Genomic DNA, 22774 nt, shown 5'->3' on the forward strand with positions numbered 1-22774 from the left:
AATGCACTAACATGTGAGTCTTCATATGTCTATGCTCACTGAATTTCTTCCCACACTCTGGACATTCATGAGGTTTCTCACCTGAATGCACTAACATGTGAGTCTTCATACTTCCACCTTGACTGAATCTCTTCCCACACTTTGGACATTCATGAGGTTTGTCACCTGAATGCACTAACATGTGCCTTTTAATAGTTCCACGTTCTCTAAATTTTTTGCCACACTCGGCACATTGAAAAGGTCTCTCATCCGCATGCACCATCCTGTGAGTCTTCATCTGTCCACGCTCACTGAATCTCTTCCCACACTCTGGACACTCGTGAGGCTTGTCACCTGAATGCACTAACATGTGAGTCTTCATATGTCCATGCTGACTGAATTTCTTCCCACACTCTGGACATTCATGAGGTTTCTCACCTGAATGCACTAACATGTGAGTCTTCATACTTCCACCTTGACTGAATCTCTTCCCACACTCTGGACACTCGTGAGGTTTATCACCTGAATGCACTAACATGTGAGTCTTCACATGTGAAGGACAGGTGAATACCTTCGGACACTGTGGACACTGGTGAGTCTTCATCTTCTTTATGACAGGTGCAGTTTGTGTGAAGGTTTTCTCCCCCGGATGTTGGGAGAAGCGTCAAGGCTTGAGTGTTGTTTCTTAGAGTTAGACTTCATGTGAGCACAAGGCGGTCAATGGTGGTGCTTCTTCTTTATGATAGGTACAGTGTGTGTCAAGGTTTTCCCTTAATGCTCGTGCTGGACATCACCGGCGGATGCTGCTAAAATGGTGGCGGTTGTTTACCCTCTCATCACCTGAGCGTTCCAATGTTTTTGTCTGGTTCCACATATCATTTTTCCTACTTCTTATTTTTGTTTATAACTGGTCATTTACAATTAACACTTGTATTTATATTCATGTTTTTCAATCAAAGAATGTACTTGAAATTGTTTTTTTAAACAAAAAGCCACATGATTATACTTTTTGAATTAAATAGCTCTCCCACAGTGGATGCACTACATGCGCAGAGTTGACCAACAGGAGTTTCCTATTCACTTTTATATATATATATATATGTCGTACCTAGTAGCCAGAACGCACTTCTCAGCCTACTATGCAAGGCCCGATTTGCCTAATAAGCCAAGTTTTCATGAAATAATAGTTTTTCGGCTACCTAACCTACCTAACCTAACCTAACCTAACTTTTTTGGCTACCTAACCTAACCTAACCTATAAAGATAGGTTAGGTTAGGTTAGGTAGGGTTGGTTAGGTTCGGTCATATAACTACGTTAATTTTAACTCCAATAAAAAAAAAATTAACCTCATACATAATGAAATGGGTAGCTTTATCATTTCATAAGAAAAAAATTAGAGAAAATATATTAATTCAGGAAAACTTGGCTTATTAGGCAAATCGGGCCTTGCATAGTAGGCTGAGAAGTGCGTTCTGGCTACTAGGTACGACATATATATATATATATATATATATATATATATATATATATATATATATATATATATATATATATATATATATATATATATATATATATGTCGTACCTAGTAGCCAGAACGCACTTTCCAGCCTACTATGCAACGCCCGATTTGCCTAATAAGCCAAGTTTTCTTGAATTAATATATTTTCTCTATTTTTTTTCTTATGAAATGATAAAGCTACCCATTTCATTATGTATGAGGTAAATTTTTTTTATTGGAGTTAAAATTAACGTAGATATATGACCGAACCTAACCATCCCTTCCTAACCTAACGTAACCTATCTTTATAGGTTAGGTTAGGTTAGGAACCCGAAAAAGTTAGGTTAGGTTAGGTAGGTTAGGTAGTCGAAAAACAATTAATTCATGAAAACTTGGCTTATTTGGCAAAATGGGCCTTGCATAGTAGGCTGAGAAGCGCGTTCTGGCTACTAGGTACGACATATATATATATATATATATATATATATATATATATATATATATATATTTATATATATATATATATATACATATATATTTATATATATATATATATATATATATATATTTATATATATATATATATATATATATATATATATATATATATATATTTATATATATATATATATATATATATATATATATATATATATATATATATATATATATATATATATATATATATATTTATATATATATATATATATATATATATATATATATATATATATATATATATATATATATATATATATATATATATATATATATATAAGGTCAATTCAATTTCTTTATTATGCACCCCAAAGGATTACAGAGGCACATAATCGGTTCAAGAACTGAACCTTCTACTTCGTTTAGCTAAGCAAATAACATTTTTTTACGCTAGTTACAAAATTATTAATGTTATATACATGTATACACTCTCATACATACATGTACATATATATATATATATATATATATATATATATATATATATATATATATATATATATATATATATATATATATATATATATATATATATATATATATATATATTTATATATATATATATATATATATATATATATATATATATATATATATATTTATATATATATATATATATATATATATATATATATATATATATATATTTATATATATATATATATATATATATATATATATATATATATATATATATATATATATATATATATATATATATATATATATATATATATATATATATTTATATATATATATATATATATATATATATATATATATATATTTATATATATATATATATATATATATATATATATATATATATATATATATATTTATATATATATATATATATATATATATATTTATATATATATATATATATATATATATATATATATATATATATATATATATATATATATATATATATATATATTTATATATATATATATATATATATATATATATATATATATGTATATATTGTGACGATAATCTCCTTCAAGAGATTGAGCCTGCTCGAGCAGGCTCGACGTATTTGTGGAGGGAAGATCTTCCCTCCACAAATACGTCGCAACAAATATATAAAACTACTATGGAAGAAATGTCCAAGAACGACAACAACATCTCCAAGGTTTGCCAGAGCGCAAAACGTATGCAGCCAGGAACACCTGCTCAGACTCAAACCGCCAAACTACCCGTCTTGCTGCCGGCTCCTCTGATTGGTCGCCGGTCGGGCTGCAACTGCACTCTACCCCCCCCCCATACTACTTGATGTCTGGGGCCACCACGACCTCAGTCCTCAGAATATTCCGTGCTTTCACAGTTAACACTTCTCCCTGCTAGATGTAAGCTTTAGCGTACGTATACTGAGAGAGGTGATAGCTTAAAGCCAATATTCCAGCACCTTTCATATACTTGAATATTGCACTTCTTGTTATTTTGTCTTAACGTAACTTTTCATTGTGTCATTTAATTATTCTTATTATTTTGATTGATTGATTTTATTATACGAATTTGTTTGTCCATTTTATTCATGTTTTATTTCTTTAACGTAATTAAAATTCCATTGTTAAAATTTACTTGTGTTTTGTGTGTCTTCTCCTTACCTTACCACAGACGAAGTTCCAGATTTTCTATTTTTTTTAATACTATGTGACGAGGCCATACCCCTAGCTTTGAACAGCCGAACACCAACGCGTTACCGTCACATATTATATGGGGGCCTGTCCTAGGAGCTTCACTCAGGTACTGGTGCCAAGTGGTAATTTATGGTAAGCGTATTTAACTTTGTTAACGTAGCTTTTACTATTTTTCATATTCAATTTCATTTTTTATAAGGTGCGGTGTATTGTGCATTACGAGAGTAACATATGGTGAAGGTGAGACAACTTTGGATTACGTGGTGACTGTAGGCCGCAGTCATACTCTTAATTGGTCATCTCTCCCTCCGTGTTATTACTCGTGTTTACCATCTTTGTCCCTTGGATATTTCTCATTTTTGACAGATCATCATATTGGTACCCTGGTACTGTGGTCTGCCCCGGGTCAAGAGTACCCAATCTTCTGCAATCTGACTGTAGGAGTGTTACGAACCCGGATCCAGCGTCCGAGCAAGGAGCAGTAACAACTACGCCATCTGTGGGTCAGCTCCCGAAACCCCCGCCAAACGGACGACGACACCTAGTGAGGACAGCGTGTACTGGCCTCGAGGACCAGTTTCCAGTCTGGTTCAGCGCTCAACACCGCCGCCCCTGACCTCTGGTGAGGTGGTGCTCCGACGACAGCGCCATCTATGGACTGGATACGTCAGGTGTTTGTGCCCGAGCCCGTAAGTGAGATGTATTAGTGTGTCCCAGTTATTGATGACGTGTCTGTTTACAGAGTCGACCTGGGACCACTGTGTTGACGGTTGAGTCAGTCTACCCGAGGCAGCCAGTCTCCATACTGTGAAGTTTGCTGAAGCTGTTGTGACGTCATCCCCCCCGGAAGAACACTGTGGTGTGTTAGCCTGCCAGTGGAGTGGCAGTGAAAGGATTTACCCGGGACCGACTGTTGGAGACGATAATCCACTGGGGTATTGAGGACAGGAGGGTGATTTGTGATATCACACGAGACTCCTGTCTAGGGCATACCCCTTATATCGTTCGTGGAGTGGCCGTACCAGCCTTGGTGGCGCAGTACCTGCCAGCAGACCAGCTGGACGTGTGGTTGACGGCCTCCACGACGGTGCCCCCAGTGGACCTGTGTTGTGGCTGACCTGTGGCCAGGGTAGGCTCGGCATTCTCAGAGGACACGTCTTGAGGCCACGAAGAAAGCACCGCGGACTCAGCACCTAGCTTCTTGATCAAGAGTCTTCAGCAGAAGACTAGATTGTGCATGATCCCCTTTGTAAAGTGTTAATACCCCTCCCCCTTGTGTACTCTTTTATTTTATATATATAAATGGTGATGGTACTAATTATAATATTAAGTTCTTAGCTTTCTTTCCATACTCCCTTTAAGTTACTTGCGTCACGGATCGCATCCCTTGAAAGCCTCTACTGGCTTGGGGTCGGATATATATCTTCCTCTAACGACATCAGAGTAAGAACCCCGTTGCGTCCCGAGAGGGCCGTAACAAGGAGGACAAAGAGGGCCATAGTTCCTCTAGCTCGAACTTTAGTTGCTGAATTGGGACCTCAGCAGCAGTTCTCGTCACCAGTTAACACCTCGCACCCCTACACGTCAGTCAGAGATGATGATACATACAACGGTAGGGAATTAGCTTACTTTTTCAGAGCACAAAAGTTCGCTAATTCTGTAAGTATCATATTAAATTCAGTAGGAAAAACTTGCTTTATGTCCTATAGAGACTTGGCAAGGTATGCCTACATCCTTGGACTACCAATTTTACTTTTGAGGCAATTTACTGTTTCATTTGTTTTCGAAACTCTGTTTCATTTGTTAGTAGGATTTTCTTGCCCTTATCCTCTTACATGAGTACCGGGTACAAGATTTCCTGCGCCCTTGATTTAATTTAATCATTTAACATCTTTTACTTAACTTTAATTGTTAAAGATCCCACAGGATAGGTACCAGTTGCCACGTTGTCCTGTTTCTGACATTCACTATTGAATATTCGTGTACCTTTATTTGCTAATTTCACCATGTTTCGTCTCCAAGCTTTCCGTGCAGATCCAGCAGGTGCAATAGGGACTTTAAGTCGTGCCAAGAAGACTGAATTACAAACTCTTGCACATGAGTATCAACTAGAAGTTCCCTACCAAGCCAACAAAAATGACCTACACAACCTGTTGCTGGATTACTATTTAGAGCAAGGTAAGATAGACTCTGAAACTCATGAAACTTACTATATTACAGATAAAACTGATTTGGCGACGATGAAACTCAAACTAGAGCTGGCCAAGATTGATGAACGAACAGCTGCCATACGGAGGGAAGAACAAGAACGAGAAATCACCCTCAGAGAACGCGAAGCTGCTTTGAGGAGAGACGAACAAGAACGCGAAGCTGCTTTGAGGAGAGACGAACAAGAACGTGAAGCTGCCTTGAGGAGAGAAGAACACGAACGTGGAATCGCCCTCCAGGAACGTGAGGTTGCACTACTCCGTGAACGTGAGAGAGTACAGCTCGAAACCAAACAACGCGAGTTAGAGATGCAACGCGAACATGACAAGCAACAAGCGACTCTGGCTCTAGAGTGTCGTCAACGTGAAATCGCCTTGGAAACTTCACACTTCACTCAACGCCAGCAAGCTACTGCCAATCTTCCCGTCAGTTTTAATATATCACATGCAAGTAAGTTAATGCCATCCTTTGTAGAAGCAGAAGTTGATGTGTTCTTTACCACCTTTGAAACCCTTGCTAATCAACTCAGTTGGCCTGTCGACCAATGGGCCACACTTCTCAGAGTTCATCTTACAGGTAGAGCTGCAGTCACACTCAGTACTTTGGCGTCTGAGAATGACTACCACACTCTGAAACAAGCAGTGTTGGACGCCTACCTCCTCTCTACTGAAAGTTATAGAAGGAAATTCCGTGACCACCTGAAGGCAAGTACCACTACCTTCCTCGAGTTTGCTAACACGAAACGGAGGTATTTCATGAAATGGCTGGAAGCAGCACATGTCTCTACTTTTGCAGAACTCGTCAACCTGATGCTTGTTGAAGAATTCTTGAGACGTGTGCCGCCTCCTGTCCGCCTCTACTTAGCAGATAAAGAAGAAACCGACTACCTGAAGTGTGCTAAGTCGGCTGACACTTACAGCCTCATCCACCGGCTGACACCCGAACCATCCTCCAGTAAGAAGTCGTGGTACAGTTACGAGAAAGTGAGCCCCGATCAAGCTGGTTCACAACTGTACTGCAAGTATTGTAGACTCTGTGGACATACCATAGACAAGTGTGGTAAGTCTCAATACAAGGGAACCACTGACCAACAAAAACCCAAACCAACTCCTCCTAAGTCCGGTAAGCCTGTGATGAATGTTGGTGTTGATGTTAATGATCTTTCTCTTTTCAGTAACCACCTGTATACTGGAACTGTCTCTGCCAACGGTTCAAATCCGGAGGGACGTTTCAAATTGAAGATCTTGAGGGACACAGCGGCTCTTCAATCGATCATCTTGAAGTCGGCTGTGCCCAACATCACCTACACCGGAGAAACTGTCTTCATCACTGACCTCACTGCTACCACTCCATACCCTCTCGCCAGAGTCCACCTGGATTGTCCCTACGTGAAAGGAGAAGTCCAAGTCGCCGTCAGGGAAAAGCCTTTTCCCATGCCTGGAGTGCAACTTCTCCTAGGCAACGACTTGGCAGAAGACCTGCAACCGACCAACCTGATCGTCATGGACAAACCCCAGGTGTGTAACTCTGTGCCAAGTAACCCTATTCTAGAGTATGTTCCAGCAGAGGTTCAAGAGAGTGATGAAGTTTCTCCTCCGGTTCTCGTGACCACCCGTGCACAAGCCGCACGTCCACAGCCAGCTGACTCTACTGCTACCGCTGTCCCTCAAGACCCTCAGAAACTCCCCCCGCATCTGACCAAGTTGGAGTTCCGTAAGTTGCAGAGGGAAGATCTTACTTTAACACCATTGTTTTTCCAGGCTGAGACTCAACCCGACAGTATTCCTGGGTTCTTCCTAGAGAACGACTTGCTCTACCGCAGATATAGACCCAGTAAACTGAAGGAGGAGGACGATTGGGCCAACATCGAACAACTTGTGATTCCCACCAGCCTGCGGCCCACTATTCTACACCTGGCCCACGGAGCACTCTCCCACTACGGCTTCAACAAGACTTACCATGGAATTCGTCAAGACTACTACTGGCCAGGTATGGTAAATAACGTCAAACAGTACGTAAAACAGTGTCATACATGTCAGATGGCAGGCAAACCGAACATCTCCATTCCCAGAGCGCCACTGATTCCCATACAGGTGCCTGCGGAACCTTTCCACAGACTCATAATAGACTGTGTCGGTCCTTTACCTCGGACCAGTTCAGGTAACGCCTACATCCTAACCATCCTGTGTCCTACCACCAGATTTCCCATAGCAGTTCCAGTGAAGAACATCACGGCTGCTACGGTTATAAAACATCTATTGAAGATCTTCACTCAATACGGATTTCCCAGGGAGATTCAGAGCGACTGTGGTACCAACTTCACCAGTGATCTCTTCAAAAGGACACTGGAGGAGTTCAACATCAAACAGGTATTGTCCAGCCCCTATCATCCTGCTTCACAGGGTTCTCTTGAACGTAGTCATCAGACAATCAAAGCACTCTTGAAAAAGTTTTGTAGTGAAACCTCGAAGGATTGGGATAAGCAGATTGACCTTATAATGTGTATTTTCAGAAGTCTCCCCAATGAGTCCCTAGGAGTATCTCCTTATGAGATGCTCTACGGCCGTAAGTGCCGTACTCCCCTTAAGGCTTTCAAAGACTCTCTCCGAGATGCCACCTTCAGTGAGCATCAGAATGTGCCCCAGTTTCTTCAAAACCTTCAACACATTCTAGAGAGAGTCCACCGCTTTGCCCATGATAATCTATTGAAAGCCCAGGAGAGAATGAAGACTCATTATGACCAGACCAGCAAAGTAAGAAAATTCAAGCCGGGAGACTTCGTCCTTGCATATTTCCCTATCCCAGGTTCACCTTTACAAAACAGGTTTTCAGGACCCTACCGCGTCAAAGAGTGCAGGAATAACAACAACTACGTAATAGAGACTCCAGATAGGCGGCGGAAGACCCAGCTGTGCCACGTCAACCTCCTGAAGCAATATAATGGTACTCCTCCCACTGTCCTAATAAACTGTTCTACCTTAACAGAACCCTACATCCACAGTGAGACCTTCCCAGCTTCTCCTCCCGAAAGCACTGACAAGGAGTCAGCGCTTTCTAATTCCGAAATCCTTAATAATCTTCCCAAATGCTTTCAGGATAATAATCGTGCTCCTTTGCCCTATTCTAATTCCACTCTCACCTCGTCAGATAAGCCCTTCATCCTCCATGTCGACGCCAGTGGTACCGACATTGGTGGTGTCGCGATGCAGCAACGAGGTGAGGAGAATACACCTGTCGGCAACTACTGCTACAAGGAACTACGGAACAATTGGCAAGGAGCTACTCTTCCTCATCCTGAAGCTTCAGCACTTCCCTCCACACCTGAAAAGTGCTCGGTCCACCATCAACACGGACCACACCACCCTACACCTCCTGCAGCACGCCCACTTCTCATCTCAACGTCTTCTACTATGGGCTTGCTAACTGCAGAAATTCAACCTGGAGACACGCTATACCAAGAGTCTGACAACATCTTAGCCCATGATCTCTCCAGAGTGTATGAAATAGAAGCAACTCCATCCATTACTCCACCACATAACGACGTACTTCTTCCAGAACCGTAGGCTTCGGGGGAGAGTTGTGACGATAATCTCCTTCAAGAGATTGAGCCTGCTCTTCCCTCCACAAATACGTCGCAACAAATATATAAAACTACTATGGAAGAAATGTCCAACAACGACAACAACATCTCCAAGGTTTGCCAGAGTGCAAAACGTATGCAGCCAGGAACACCTGCTCAGACTCAAACCGCCAAACTACCCGTCTTGCTGCCGGCTCCTCTGATTGGTCGCCGGTCGGGTTGCAACTGCACTCCACCCCCCCATACTACTTGATGTCTGGGGCCGCCACGACCTCAGTCCTCAGAATATTCCGTGCTTTCACAGTTAACACTTCTCCCTGCTAGACGTAAGCTTTAGCGTACGTATACTGAGAGAGGTGATAGCTTAAAGCCAATATTCCAGCACCTTTCATATACTTGAATATTGCACTTCTTGTTATTTTGTCTTAACGTAACTTTTCATTGTGTCATTTAATTATTCTTATTATTTTGATTAATTGATTTTATTATACGAATTTGTTTGTCCATTTTATTCATGTTTTATTTCTTTAACGTAATTAAAATTCCATTGTTAAAATTTACTTGTGTTTTGTGTGTCTTCTCCTTACCTTACCACAGACGAAGTTCCAGATTTTCTATTTTTTTTTAATACTATGTGACGAGGCCATACCCCTAGCTTTGAACAGCCGAACACCAACGCGTTACCGTCACAATATATATATATGGTCAATTCAATTTCTTTATTATGCACCCCAAAGGATTACAGAGGCACATAATCGGTTCAAGAACTGAACCTTCTACTTCGTTTAGCTAAGCAAATAACATTTTTTTACGCTAGTTACAAAATTATTAATGTTATATACATGTATACACTCTCATAAATACATGTACATATATATATATATATATATATATATATATATATATATATATATATATATATATATATATATATATATATATATATATATATATACACGTATATATATATAGAAACACATACATATCTAATCACCCACACAAATACACACATCAATAATCTTTGTGTCACAAGTGATCAACAAGAGGCTCACAGGTACATTGGGATAGAGAGGATACATAGCATAGTAATTACATTCTTGTAAATAAGGAACATAAGGAGTCAACAGGCCGTTGAGTCGCTTCGCCAGTCTGTACGTGGGTGTGGGTATCTGGCTAATGATTGGCCGAAGTGGGTTTCCAGGCTTGTGTGTCTTGACATTTCCATACGCATATCCAGGTTTATATTCCCCAATGATCTTTGGCAGGTGGAGTCCGGATTTCTTGGCGTTCACAGTTTCGATCAGTTTGTTGACCTTTGCTTTCAACTCGGCTGTAGTGTCCTTCGTTACCCTTTGGAACTTAGTTTGGTCAGAGAGTATGAGGTTCATTTTCGCCAGATATTCGTCTTTTTTAAGAATGACATATATTGGCGACTTGTCACCTCTCCTGACAACTATCTCCTTGTTCTCACGAAGGCTTTTAGCTGCCGCTTTGAGCTCGGGGGACAGTATGGTGCTTCTGTAATTGCCTCGATTCTTTCCTCCTTCTGCAATAAGTTCTGCTTGTAAGGTATCTTTGGTAGTGACCTTCTTTTGTGTCTCGAGGTCGAATATGTCGTCCAACAGAATTTCCAACTCTACTTTCCGGGCCATCTCACTCGGTCTGGACATAACGTGACAGTTTATGCCCAGATTTAGGAGAGTGACTTGGTCCTCAGTGAGGTTAATTCCTGCAAGGTTCAGGAAGCCATCTCTTGGTCGTGGAATTGCCATAGGTCCTCCATATAATATGGAGGACCTATATATAACCTCCATATAATATGGAGGACCTATGGCAATTCCACGACCAAGAGATGGCTTCCTGAACCTTGCAGGAATTAACCTCACTGAGGACCAAGTCACTCTCCTAAATCTGGGCATAAACTGTCACGTTATGTCCAGACCGAGTGAGATGGCCCGGAAAGTAGAGTTGGAAATTCTGTTGGACGACATATTCGACCTCGAGACACAAAAGAAGGTCACTACCAAAGATACCTTACAAGCAGAACTTATTGCAGAAGGAGGAAAGAATCGAGGCAATTACAGAAGCACCATACTGTCCCCCGAGCTCAAAGCGGCAGCTAAAAGCCTTCGTGAGAACAAGGAGATAGTTGTCAGGAGAGGTAACAAGTCGCCAATATATGTCATTCTTAAAAAAGACGAATATCTGGCGAAAATGAACCTCATACTCTCTGACCAAACTAAGTTCCAAAGGGTAACGAAGGACACTACAGCCGAGTTGAAAGTAAAGGTCAACAAACTGATCGAAACTGTGAACGCCAAGAAATTCGGACTCCACCTGCCAAAGATCATTGGGGAATATAAACCTGGATATGCGTATGTAAATGTCAAGACACACAAGCCTGGAAACCCACTTTGGCCAATCATTAGCCAGATACCCACACCCAATTTCAAAATTTCAAAATAAATGTGCAGACTGGCGAAGCGACTCAATGGCCTGCTGACTCCTTATGTTCCTTGTGCCTTCAGCCTGAAGTCTCCAAAGGAATTTGTTGACTTACTGCGGGGCACACGGGCCACAGGGATAAGAGCCTCGTTGGACGTTGAATCGCTGTTTACCAACGTACCTGTGGACGAGACAATCGGGATGATAGCCGACAGAGTGTATCGTGATCCAGCCTGTACTCCTCTTGACATACCCGAAAATATTCTAAAGAAACTACTCCAAGCTTGTACTAAAGAGGCACCCTTCTTGAGCCCGGATGGGCACATGTATAAGCAAGTAGATGGGGTCGCCATGGGTTCTCCCCTAGGTGTCCTGTTTGCAAACTTCTACATGGGTACCATCGAGCAAAAAGTCTTAGTCGACATGAACTTGAAACCGGCCATATACTGCAGGTATGTTGACGACATTTTTACACAGGTACCTGATGTCAGACATCTGCAGGAGCTGAAGGAGGCATTTGAGCAGAGTTCCGTGCTGCGTTTCACTTACGAGATGGAAAAGGATGGGAAGCTGCCCTTTCTAGATGTAACAGTCATGGAAAAGAGCGGAGGTTTCCACACTGCAGTCTACACTAAGGAAACGAGCATAGGAATGTGCCTAAATGCCAACAGCGACTGCCCAGACAGGTACAAGAGGAGTGTTGTTAACGCATATGTCGACCGTGCTCTCAGCCACAGCTCAGAATGGAAGCAAGTCGACGAAGAACTCTGTAGGGTAAGGCAGGTCCTAGTCAACAACGGCTTCTCCAATGGTTTCGTCGAAGACATCATAAGAAGGAAAGTGAAACGCCATGCAACCTCTGAAGAGACAACTAACACAACACCTATACCCCCTATTAGACTATTTTACAGGAACTTCTTTTCCACAGCTCATAAAACAGAGGAAAGGGTCCTGAAAGATATTGTTAATAGAAACGTTATCTCTACAGACAAAAATTAGAGGATACAACTGACGATTTACTATAAAACCAGAAAAACGGCCAGCCTACTCATGAGAAACTCTCCAGACACAAAGCAGAACGCTTTAAAAGAGACCAACGTCCTCTATGCCTTCAAATGCCCACTTGGGGACTGTAAGCTCCAAAAAAAACCAGTATATAGGCAAGACAACAACATCTCTTTCTAGGCGTTTAATGATGCATAAACAACAGGGCTCCATTAAGGAACATATAATCTCTTCCCACAACCAAACCATCGCCAGAGAAATCCTAGTAAACAACACAGAAATCATCGATAGATACAGCGACAGCAGGCGGCTTGACATTTGCGAGGCACTACACATTAAGAAGTCAACACCAGCAATCAACAGCCAATTAATGCACAACTATATTCTACCCACCTCAAGACTCCGCTCCAATATAGAAGCATCAAGAAATATGGACCAATAGGCTTTCTACAATCACTTCCATTTCAATACCCATTGTTTCATGTTTTTTTTTTTTTTTTTTTTTTTTTGAGATATATACAAGAGTTGTTACATTCTTGTACAGCCACTAGTATGCGTAGCGTTTCGGGCAGGTCCCTGGAATACGATCCCCTGCCGCGAAGAATCGTTTTTTCATCCACGTACACATTTTACTGTTGCGTTAAACAGAGGCTACAGTTAAGGAATTGCGCCCAGTAAATCCTCCCCGGCCAGGATACGAACCCATGACATAGCGCTCGCGGAACGCCACCTCACCCCATCCACCTCACTCAAAAGTAGATATAAACAAAAATCGAAGATGTGTAAGTTCTATTCAGTTGTGTATTTGTAAATTAAAGTCTTTGAAAATGTAATAAGTTTTACGAAACGCGCTCGTGTCGCGTCAGACTAGAAATAAAAATGAATTTTTGAGAATTGATTTTTGAATTACCTCCAACAGTGAAAAGAAATGTACGAAAGATTGAGAAAATTCGTGTTAGAATTATTAATCTTACTTTTTCGGTCATATTTAATAATATATGTCTACAGGAAAGACTGCTACCAAAATATACTAATATATATATATATATATATATATATATATATATATATATATATATATATATATATATATATATATATATATATATATATATATTGTCGGGGGTCTACAGCTTGTGAGGGGGGGGGCGAGTAACAGTATATAAGATATCCTAGTACATTATCCTGGAGCGAACTGCGGCCCGGACGGCAATCCTCAGGTCGCTAACCTCCCTTTCTGGAGGAGCCAATCTGCAAGTCCTTCGCACATACTATGTACAGGCAGTCAGATCAGTGATCGATTGTGCCGCACCTGCACTCACAAATCTATCACACCAACAGTGGAAAAAGATTGAAGTTGCCCAAAACAATGCTATGAGAGCCGCACTGGTAGCCCCCATGTGGACCAGGGGCCGGATTCAGGAAGGTACTTACGAAGGTTTTTCCTCTTAGCTAAGAGCGTTTTCCGTCTTAGCGCCTTCGTGGCGGCTACGTCCGTATTCAAGTAGGTACCCTAAGTGGAAAAACCTTCGTAAGTTCAAACCGGGATTTAAGTGTGGTTTCGACCACTCGTAGCTTTACGTAAACTGGATATAGGTCATTTTTTCTCTACTACATAACACTGGGATCGATTTATGATATTGGAACATGACCAAAATATTATAGCTGGTGAATCTAGTGAAGAGTAGTCCTTCGTGTTAGTTATAAATGCATTCTCTGCTTGAAACTTGAAGTAAATATGTGTTTGATGATAGTAGAATTAGTTTTATAATAGCAAGATATTATACCAGTAGTTATTAAGTAAATAAACACTGGTGAACATGAAATATGAGAGAAGGTGATGAGCCCTGCCTGATGGGATCATTTACTATCACCAAATGCCCCTGTTCACCTAGTAGTAAGGGTGTACCTTAGCTATACATACCCATTTCTAATTTATTTAGTTTGGTTTTATTTTGAAATTAAATCTGGGTTAGACATAAAATAAAAATATGCTGCACAAATGATGTTAGGTAAGGAAAAGGGTAAAAATGTCAAAAACTTTATTCATTGAATACTTAAAGCTATAATTATGACTATATAGATTATTAAAAAAGAAAGAGGGTAGTAGGGGTCCAAGACCTCTTCCTGTTATACAATTTGGGTGTGGAACAAGTAATTATCAAAAGAAGGCACCATGCCGGGAAGGCTATGTTGCAGTAAGGCAGTGAGGTGAGGCAGCTACTTATTTCAGAAATGCTTATTTTATTTACCTTATAAGCTGAGGCAACTTATTTTATTTGAGGAATACTCGGCTGATTCCTCTACATTTAGCATGGAACAAATTTGTGTCCAAGACCTCTTCTTGTTACTCAATTTGGCTGTGTGTAACCAAACTAGAAGTGCTCTACAAATCAAGGGACCCAGAATGTGGAATGACCTCCCGAATCATGTCAAAGGCTGTACCTCTCTAAACCAGTTTAAGAGTTAAACCAAGTACTGCCTAATTAACTCCATGTAACCTAACTTACCTCCTAAATGTCAACCCATGTCTTGCTATTTTTTAAACAACGCTGTTCACCAACATATGCTATGTGCCGAAATGCTATGAGTATTAGAGGCTTTAAGTATTGTATGTACTAGCTCTGCCTATAAATCCAACATTATGTTTGTAAATCAACTGTATGTACTTTTCCTGAATAAAATATATTTATTATTTATTTTTTAATCAGTAAGTATTAAAAGAAGGCACCAAGCTGGGAAGGCTATGTAGCACCATTGTGTGTAACAATAAACCAAATTTTTTTTAACAAATAATGCACCTGTATGGGAAAACAAATCCTGTCAGCTGTAAAAATATTGATGCAGTTATATAAATGAAAAATATAATGAAAGAAATATTACTGGTTTATTTTTATCCTATCTTTTTGTACTGTACAGTATATCCAAGGAAGTGAAAAATTGAGACATAATGCACAATTTATTGAATGATTAGCATAGATTAGCAGTTCAAAAGAAATATGACTTGTATTACATATCAACATGAGATCTTAATGATCCATGGTCAACATGATTTAATAAGGATAATACAGTACTGTATTTGTAATAATACAGACTATAATTTAAAATCTTTATTACTGATTTTTTTTATTAAGAAGATTAGGTATACACAGCAATGTGCTGCTACCCTATTCTATATGGAATATTACACAGTGTAGATAAAAAACTAGCTATAAGTTTATCTAATACTCCCATCTCACAGGATGGTTAGACATACTGTACATGGAATCAATTTAGAAAATACCAGCCTCAATACAAAAAACTAATCAACTCTAACTAAACAACTCTAAGCAATTTTCACAAGAGGTAAGCACTGAATCATGGAAACATTATATTATTTTTTATTTTATTTTATTTTATTTATTTTATTTATATATATACAAGAAGGTTAATTGGGTTTGTGAGAATACATTGGATAGTACAGTAATTACATTCTTGTAAAGCCACTAGTACGCGCAGCGTTTCGGGCAGGTCCTTAATCTAGCAGATAATTTTAAGTAGGTAATTTCAATCAGAATCGATAAATGAAAGATACATTACAAGAGAAAAATGAGATGAGAGAGATAAGTAAGTATATTAAAGCACATTGTTATATTAAAGCTCTGATTGATTACATTGACAGCTTGATTAGTAATTTAAACAAGATTAACAGACACCATACAGCAGATTGACAGCACATATAAGACAGCAATGATCACAATGGTAAAGATGTTCAGAATGGGTACATAAAGATTGGGAGACTGGGTAGCAAAAGATACAGATAAACAAGATTCATAAACACCATACAATAGAATGGCAGCACATATAAGAAAACAGCAATGATCTCAATGGTAAAGATGTTCAAATTGGGAACAAAAAGGTTGGGAGATTGGGTAGCAATAGATACAGTGCAATTTTAAGGCAAAAAGAGAAAAACTATGAAGATGAAATTAGGTACTTTTTAGTATTGATTTTGAATGATGTAAAAGTTGGACAGCTTTTCAATTCAGTAGGGAGTGAGTTCCATAAACTGGGTCCCTTTATTTGCATAGAGTGTTTATAATAATAATATAATAATAATAATTTTTATTTAGGTAAAGGTACATACATAAAGAGATTTTACAAAGTTTGTTGGCTTTATAGATAGAGCTAGTACATACAATGCCTAAAGCCACTATTACACAAAGCGTTTCGGGCAGGAAAAAACACTAATGACTAAAGCTTAAAACTAATGAGTAAAAAGAATAAAATGTGTTGAGTACAAATAAAAATAGAGGTAAAAGAGGGGGGAACATTGTTGAAAAAGCAGCACAAATACAATTACAAATTATTACAGAAAATTACATTCAAACAGCGTTGATTTGAAAAACAAAAAAACAAAACAAAAAACATACATGGGTTGACAACAGAGGGGTAAGGTAGGTTACAGGGAATTTATTAGGTATAGCTTCGTTTTTAACTTAAACTGGTTGAGAGAGGTACAGTCTTTAACATGGTTGGGAAGGTCATTCCACATTCTGGGCCCCTTGATTTGTAGAGCATTTCTGGTTTGATTAAGTCGTACTCTAGGAATATCAAAACTGTATTTATTTCTGGTGTGGTGCTCATGGGTTCTGTTACAACCTTCTATGAAGCTTTTGAGATCAGGATTGGCATTATAGTTTAGCGGTTTATATATATATATATATATAATACACATGAGAGAATGTGCAGTGACTTAATGTCTAACATATTCAGAGATTTGAGTAGGGGTACCAAGTGATGTCTGGGGCCAGAATTGGATATTGTCCTAATAGCAGCTTTGTGTTGAGTAATTAGAGGACGTAAGTGATTTTGGGTAGTAGAGCCCCAAGCACAAATACCATAGTTGAGATATGGATAGATAAGGGAGTAATAGAGAGTCACCAGGGCAGGGCGTGGTACATAATATCTGATCTTAGAAAGAATGCCCACAGTTTTTGAAACTTGTTTTGATATGTTTAGAATGTGTCCCTGGAAATTCAGCTTGTGGTCAATGAAAATGCCAAGGAATTTGCCATCTAATTTGTTACAAATTTGGGTATTGTTTATTTTGAGATTTATTTGATTAGAGGATTTATTGCCAAACAGAATATAGAAAGTTTTGTCAATGTTAAGGGTGAGTTTGTTGGCAGTTAGCCACAGATGGACTTTATTTAGCTCAGTATTTACTGTGGCATTTAGAGCAAGGGGATCAGGACTGGAGTAAATGAAGGTTGTGTCATCAGCAAATAGAATTGGTTTGAGGTGTTGGGACGCATTTGGAAGGTCATTAATGTAGATGAGAAAGAGGAGAGGGCCAAGTATGCTGCCCTGGGGAACACCAATGTTGATGGGTAGGGTGGGAGAAATTGTATTATTCACAGAAACACATTGGAGCCTGTCAGTAAGGTAGGATTTGAGGTATTGTAGGGAGTGTCCTCTGACACCATAATGATGTAATTTAAGAAGAAGGTTTTGGTGGTTGACAGCATCGAAAGCTTTACGCAGGTCCACAAATAACCCAACAGGGAACTCATTTTTATCAAGAGCTGTATAAATCGAGTTAAGCATACTAATAAGTGCATCGTTAGTGCTTTTTTTGGGCCTGAAGCCATATTGGCAAGGGCTAAGTATATTGAGTTTGGCTAGATATGAGTAAAGCTGCTTATAGATTAGTTTTTCAAAAATTTTTGACAAGTTTGGCAGGATTGATATAGGTCTGTAGTTGTTAACATCTGTGAGATCACCACATTTGTGGACAGGCGTTACTCTCGCTTTTTTTAGAATATCTGGAAAGGTTTGGAGTTCAAGTGACTTGTTGAAAAGCAAAGCAATAGCAGGGGCTAAAGATCTGGAGGCTTTTTTGTAGATTAAAGTTGGTATCTCCTCAAGGGCACCAGACTTGGTTTTAAGGGAAAGGATTATCTCATTGACGTCAGTGGAATTAATAGGCTTTAGGTACAAAGACTGTGGATAGTTCCCTGTAAGATAGTTCTTAATGTCAGTACTGGAAGATGGAATATCATTAGCAAGGGATGAACCAATGGAAGAGAAGAACCTATTGAACTCAATAGCAGAATCTGAGGCTGAAAGCTGACCATCGTTATTAGACAGGAGAGTCGGTTTGTTAATTAAAGACTTCTTTGATCCCAATATTTGTGAAATTGTTCTCCAAGTTTGTTTAATGTTGCTCTTTATTTGGGTAAATTTATCTTCGTAGTATTTAGCTTTGGCTCGTCTAATTATCTTAGATAGCAATAATGAGTAATTCTTTGAGAATTCTTTGGAGACAATTCCTAACCTATACTTCTTCTCAAGGTCATGTTTCTTATTAATAGATTTAAGTATTCCCTTTGTAAGCCAGGGATTGTTAAGCCTTTTGGTTGTGACTTGTTTTGTAAGCATAGGACAGTGGGGTATTATAGAGGCTAAGAGTTTTTTGAAGAAAAGATTGAACTACTAGGTTGATGTCCTCTATGTTACCTAACTCGGACTCCCAGTTGACATTATCAGTAGCAGTTATAAAATTGTCTATAGCAGTTTCATTGTGTAGTCTAAAACGTGTCTCTCTTGACTCGAGAGGTGGTTTGCTAATGTTAGTTAAGAGAAATGTGGGGTAATGGTCTGTAGTGCTATCAGTGATTATACCTGAAGTAAGCGGAGAGGTTATGTTTGTCCAGATGTGATCTAGAGTCGTGGCAGTGCTATCAGTGATTCTAGTAGGTCTAATGATTAAGGATATGAGGAAGCAGGAATTCATACAGTTGAGGAAGCTAACAGCAGTAGGGTGTTCTGGCTCGCAGAGGTCAATATTAAAGTCCCCTGTGATAATTAGGTGGTTTTTGTTCAGTCTGTTATCAAGTATTAGATTTCTAAGGTTTGAGTTGAATTCGGACACATCAGTGTTAGGAATTCTATAAACTGCACCCACAGACAGGATAGACTCGGCACCCTTGACTCTGAAGCTGGCGAAGATATACTCCCCATAGCAGTCTCTAGTTCTTATTTCTTTTAAGCATGTTAGTTCTTGGTGGTAGTAAAGAGCAGTGCCATCACCTCTCTGAAGTTGACGACAGTTGTGAATTGCTGAGTAGTTAGGCATGTTAAAGAGTTGAGTAGTATCCTCTTTCAACCATGTTTCAGTAAGTATAATAAAAGAGAATGTGTTGTCAATAGCTTCAATCAAGGCACTAACATCATCGAAGTGTTTACCTAGGGATCTAACGTTCAAATTGATTACAGAGATATTGTGATTATGAGTTAATACATTGTTTACATCATGTGCTGCAAAATATCTGCAATTTAGATCATTAAAGTGATTATTGTCATAGATAGTGGATAAGAGGTTAAGTTCTGGGTCTATACTTGACTGCATAAAAAAAGCTGATTGCAGGAAAAACAAGAAAAAAAAAATGTACACAATACTGTACAAAACAAACACAAAAGGGGCTTACAGGGGTACAATGGAGTAAGGGAGTATGGCTAGGCTAGGAAACCTAGGTAATAAATGAGATTAAAGAAAAAAAACATATAAACATGGACTATACAAAACACAAGATATAGATATACAAAACAAAAATATAAACAAGACTAAGCAATACAAAAAAAATTGAGCAAAAATGAAAAATGAGGTAGATTGCTTACAGGTACTCTCAGGTACACTGTAAGTAACAATAGACAGAAAATATATATCAATATAGAAAAGAATGTCACAATACAATAAGATAAGCAATTACATGAACAGATGAAAAACAAATCTGCTGTAAAATAGGAAGTAATTATAGCAAAACACAATATAATAATATAACAATACAATACGAGCTTACAAAGTATTGAATCTGCTAAATTAGAGAATAATTATGGCAAGACGCAACAAAAAATGCAAGTAAACAAGGAATTGAAACAATTAGAGGTAGAATTAAGGTCACTAGATAGCCATGGAGGATACACAAGTTTGGTGGAGAGAACAAAAAATCAGTAGAGACTGTCAAGATGAATATATAAAAAAATTTGACAAATGATAATTGTAAAGTAAAATAATCTTAAAGATAATAAATTTTATTAAGCTTAGTTTTAACTTATAATTAGTATGAACTTAATTAAAAGAACAAAAATGAGATCAATAATTGATTTCAATAAATGACATAGATCAATACAAAATAAATTTAAAATATAAATGGAATAGGGTAAGATTAGATTTAAGAGTAAAATTTTACAATGAAACTGAGGTAGATGCTTGCATAAGTGCATGGAGACTTGATGGATTATTTAGGAAATTATATGAATAGGAGAACATCAGGTAAATGGTAAGGCAGAGACAGCACCTTAGACAAAGTTAGATTAAGTTAGGTTAGGCTCAGGCACTGAAAGATTTATTTTAAGTACTGGCATTGGTCGGGTTCAGGTTTTCAGATATACCACAATCACTTAAGAAGGCCAGGAGTTGTTGGTCATATTTTATTTCATATCTTTTTCCTGTAGCTTCTTTCTTCGCAATAATCGTACCATTCCTAGTGTAGCACTGCTTGATAAGACCAGGGTTTTGTTTGCGAACTTGGCGCAGCCTGTAGAGGAGGGATCCACGCTGCTTTGTAAGTCACTCATTTATATAGAGGTTGGTTTTTTGTTTAGCAGCTGTTTGCATGAGGTCAAACTTCGCAGAGGGATTTGCAAGTTTGATGAGCATTCTCCTACAGTTACGGGGATTGTTTTTATCTATCCTAATAGCCGATTTGATTTGAACATTGACACTGATCTTTGAATTAATTAGGGTGTTGGCTATGTTACAGCAATCCTCACCTTGTTGTTCAACAGGTAGATCAGTAGAGCTAATTATCAGGGAGTCATGAAGTTGTTGTTGCTCTTGGTCATCTTTGGAAGCCGCCTGGTGAGTCTGAAGGAGATTGATCTGTTTTTCCAGCTTTTTAAGGAGGTCACTTTGAGCTGTGAGGGTTTCTTCAGCCTGAATCTTACGTATTTGATCCATTGCATCATTTGCAACAGTTTGTATGTTGAGAATTTCTTGGTTGTTGTTCATCGACGATTTAAGGAGGCAGTCTATGGTATGTTGTTGTCGGGTGACTGTGTCTTGGAGGGCCAAAATAGCTTCTGATTGCATTTTCACAAGGTTGTGCAGTTTCTGGAGCCATGGATTACTTCGGAGAGGTTTGAAGTTTAAACAGGGAGCCATAGATTGAGTGAATTCTAAAGCTAGAGATCCGAGGTGAGTTGAAGGGGGGGAGTGAGGAGGGGGAGCAGATGCTGTGTTTACAAACATCGGCGAGGGCATTGTGACACTTGTGTTGTGACACTAGCTCTCCACATATGTCAGTTGCTTAATTTAGAAACTGTACTTGTGGTCGATCTCGAACCCATTGTTGATGTGACGACTTATACTGAATTTTGTAACTAGCTCATCAAGATTGTAACTTGCTTAGCTAAATGAATTGTGGGGTTCAGTCCCCGAGCCCATTATGTGCCTCTGTAACCCTTTCCACTACCGCCCACAAGATGGGTATGGGGTGCATAATAAATGAACTAAACTAACTAACTTCCGGCCTAAACATAACACTGGGAATATTGTAACATCTCTGACTGCCCTGTTATCAATGATTTCAGACCAAATGGTACGAGGTATTTTGAGCTCTGTAACTACTTTTATTATTATTATTATTATTATTATTATTTATATATGGAGGAGTTCATACATGGTTGTAAAGCCACTAGCACACATAGCGTTTCGGGCAGGTCCTTAGTCCTATGTTCCCTGGAATACCAACCAGGTACCCATTTTACTGTAGGGGTAAACAAAGGCTATAGTTAAGGATTGGCGGCGTCCAGTAAATCCTCCCCGGCCAGGATACGAACTCAGGACAAAGCGCAAGCTAAAC

Source organism: Procambarus clarkii, chromosome 35, assembly GCF_040958095.1.
Source record: "Procambarus clarkii isolate CNS0578487 chromosome 35, FALCON_Pclarkii_2.0, whole genome shotgun sequence".
Taxonomy (NCBI): Eukaryota; Metazoa; Arthropoda; class Malacostraca; order Decapoda; family Cambaridae; genus Procambarus; species Procambarus clarkii.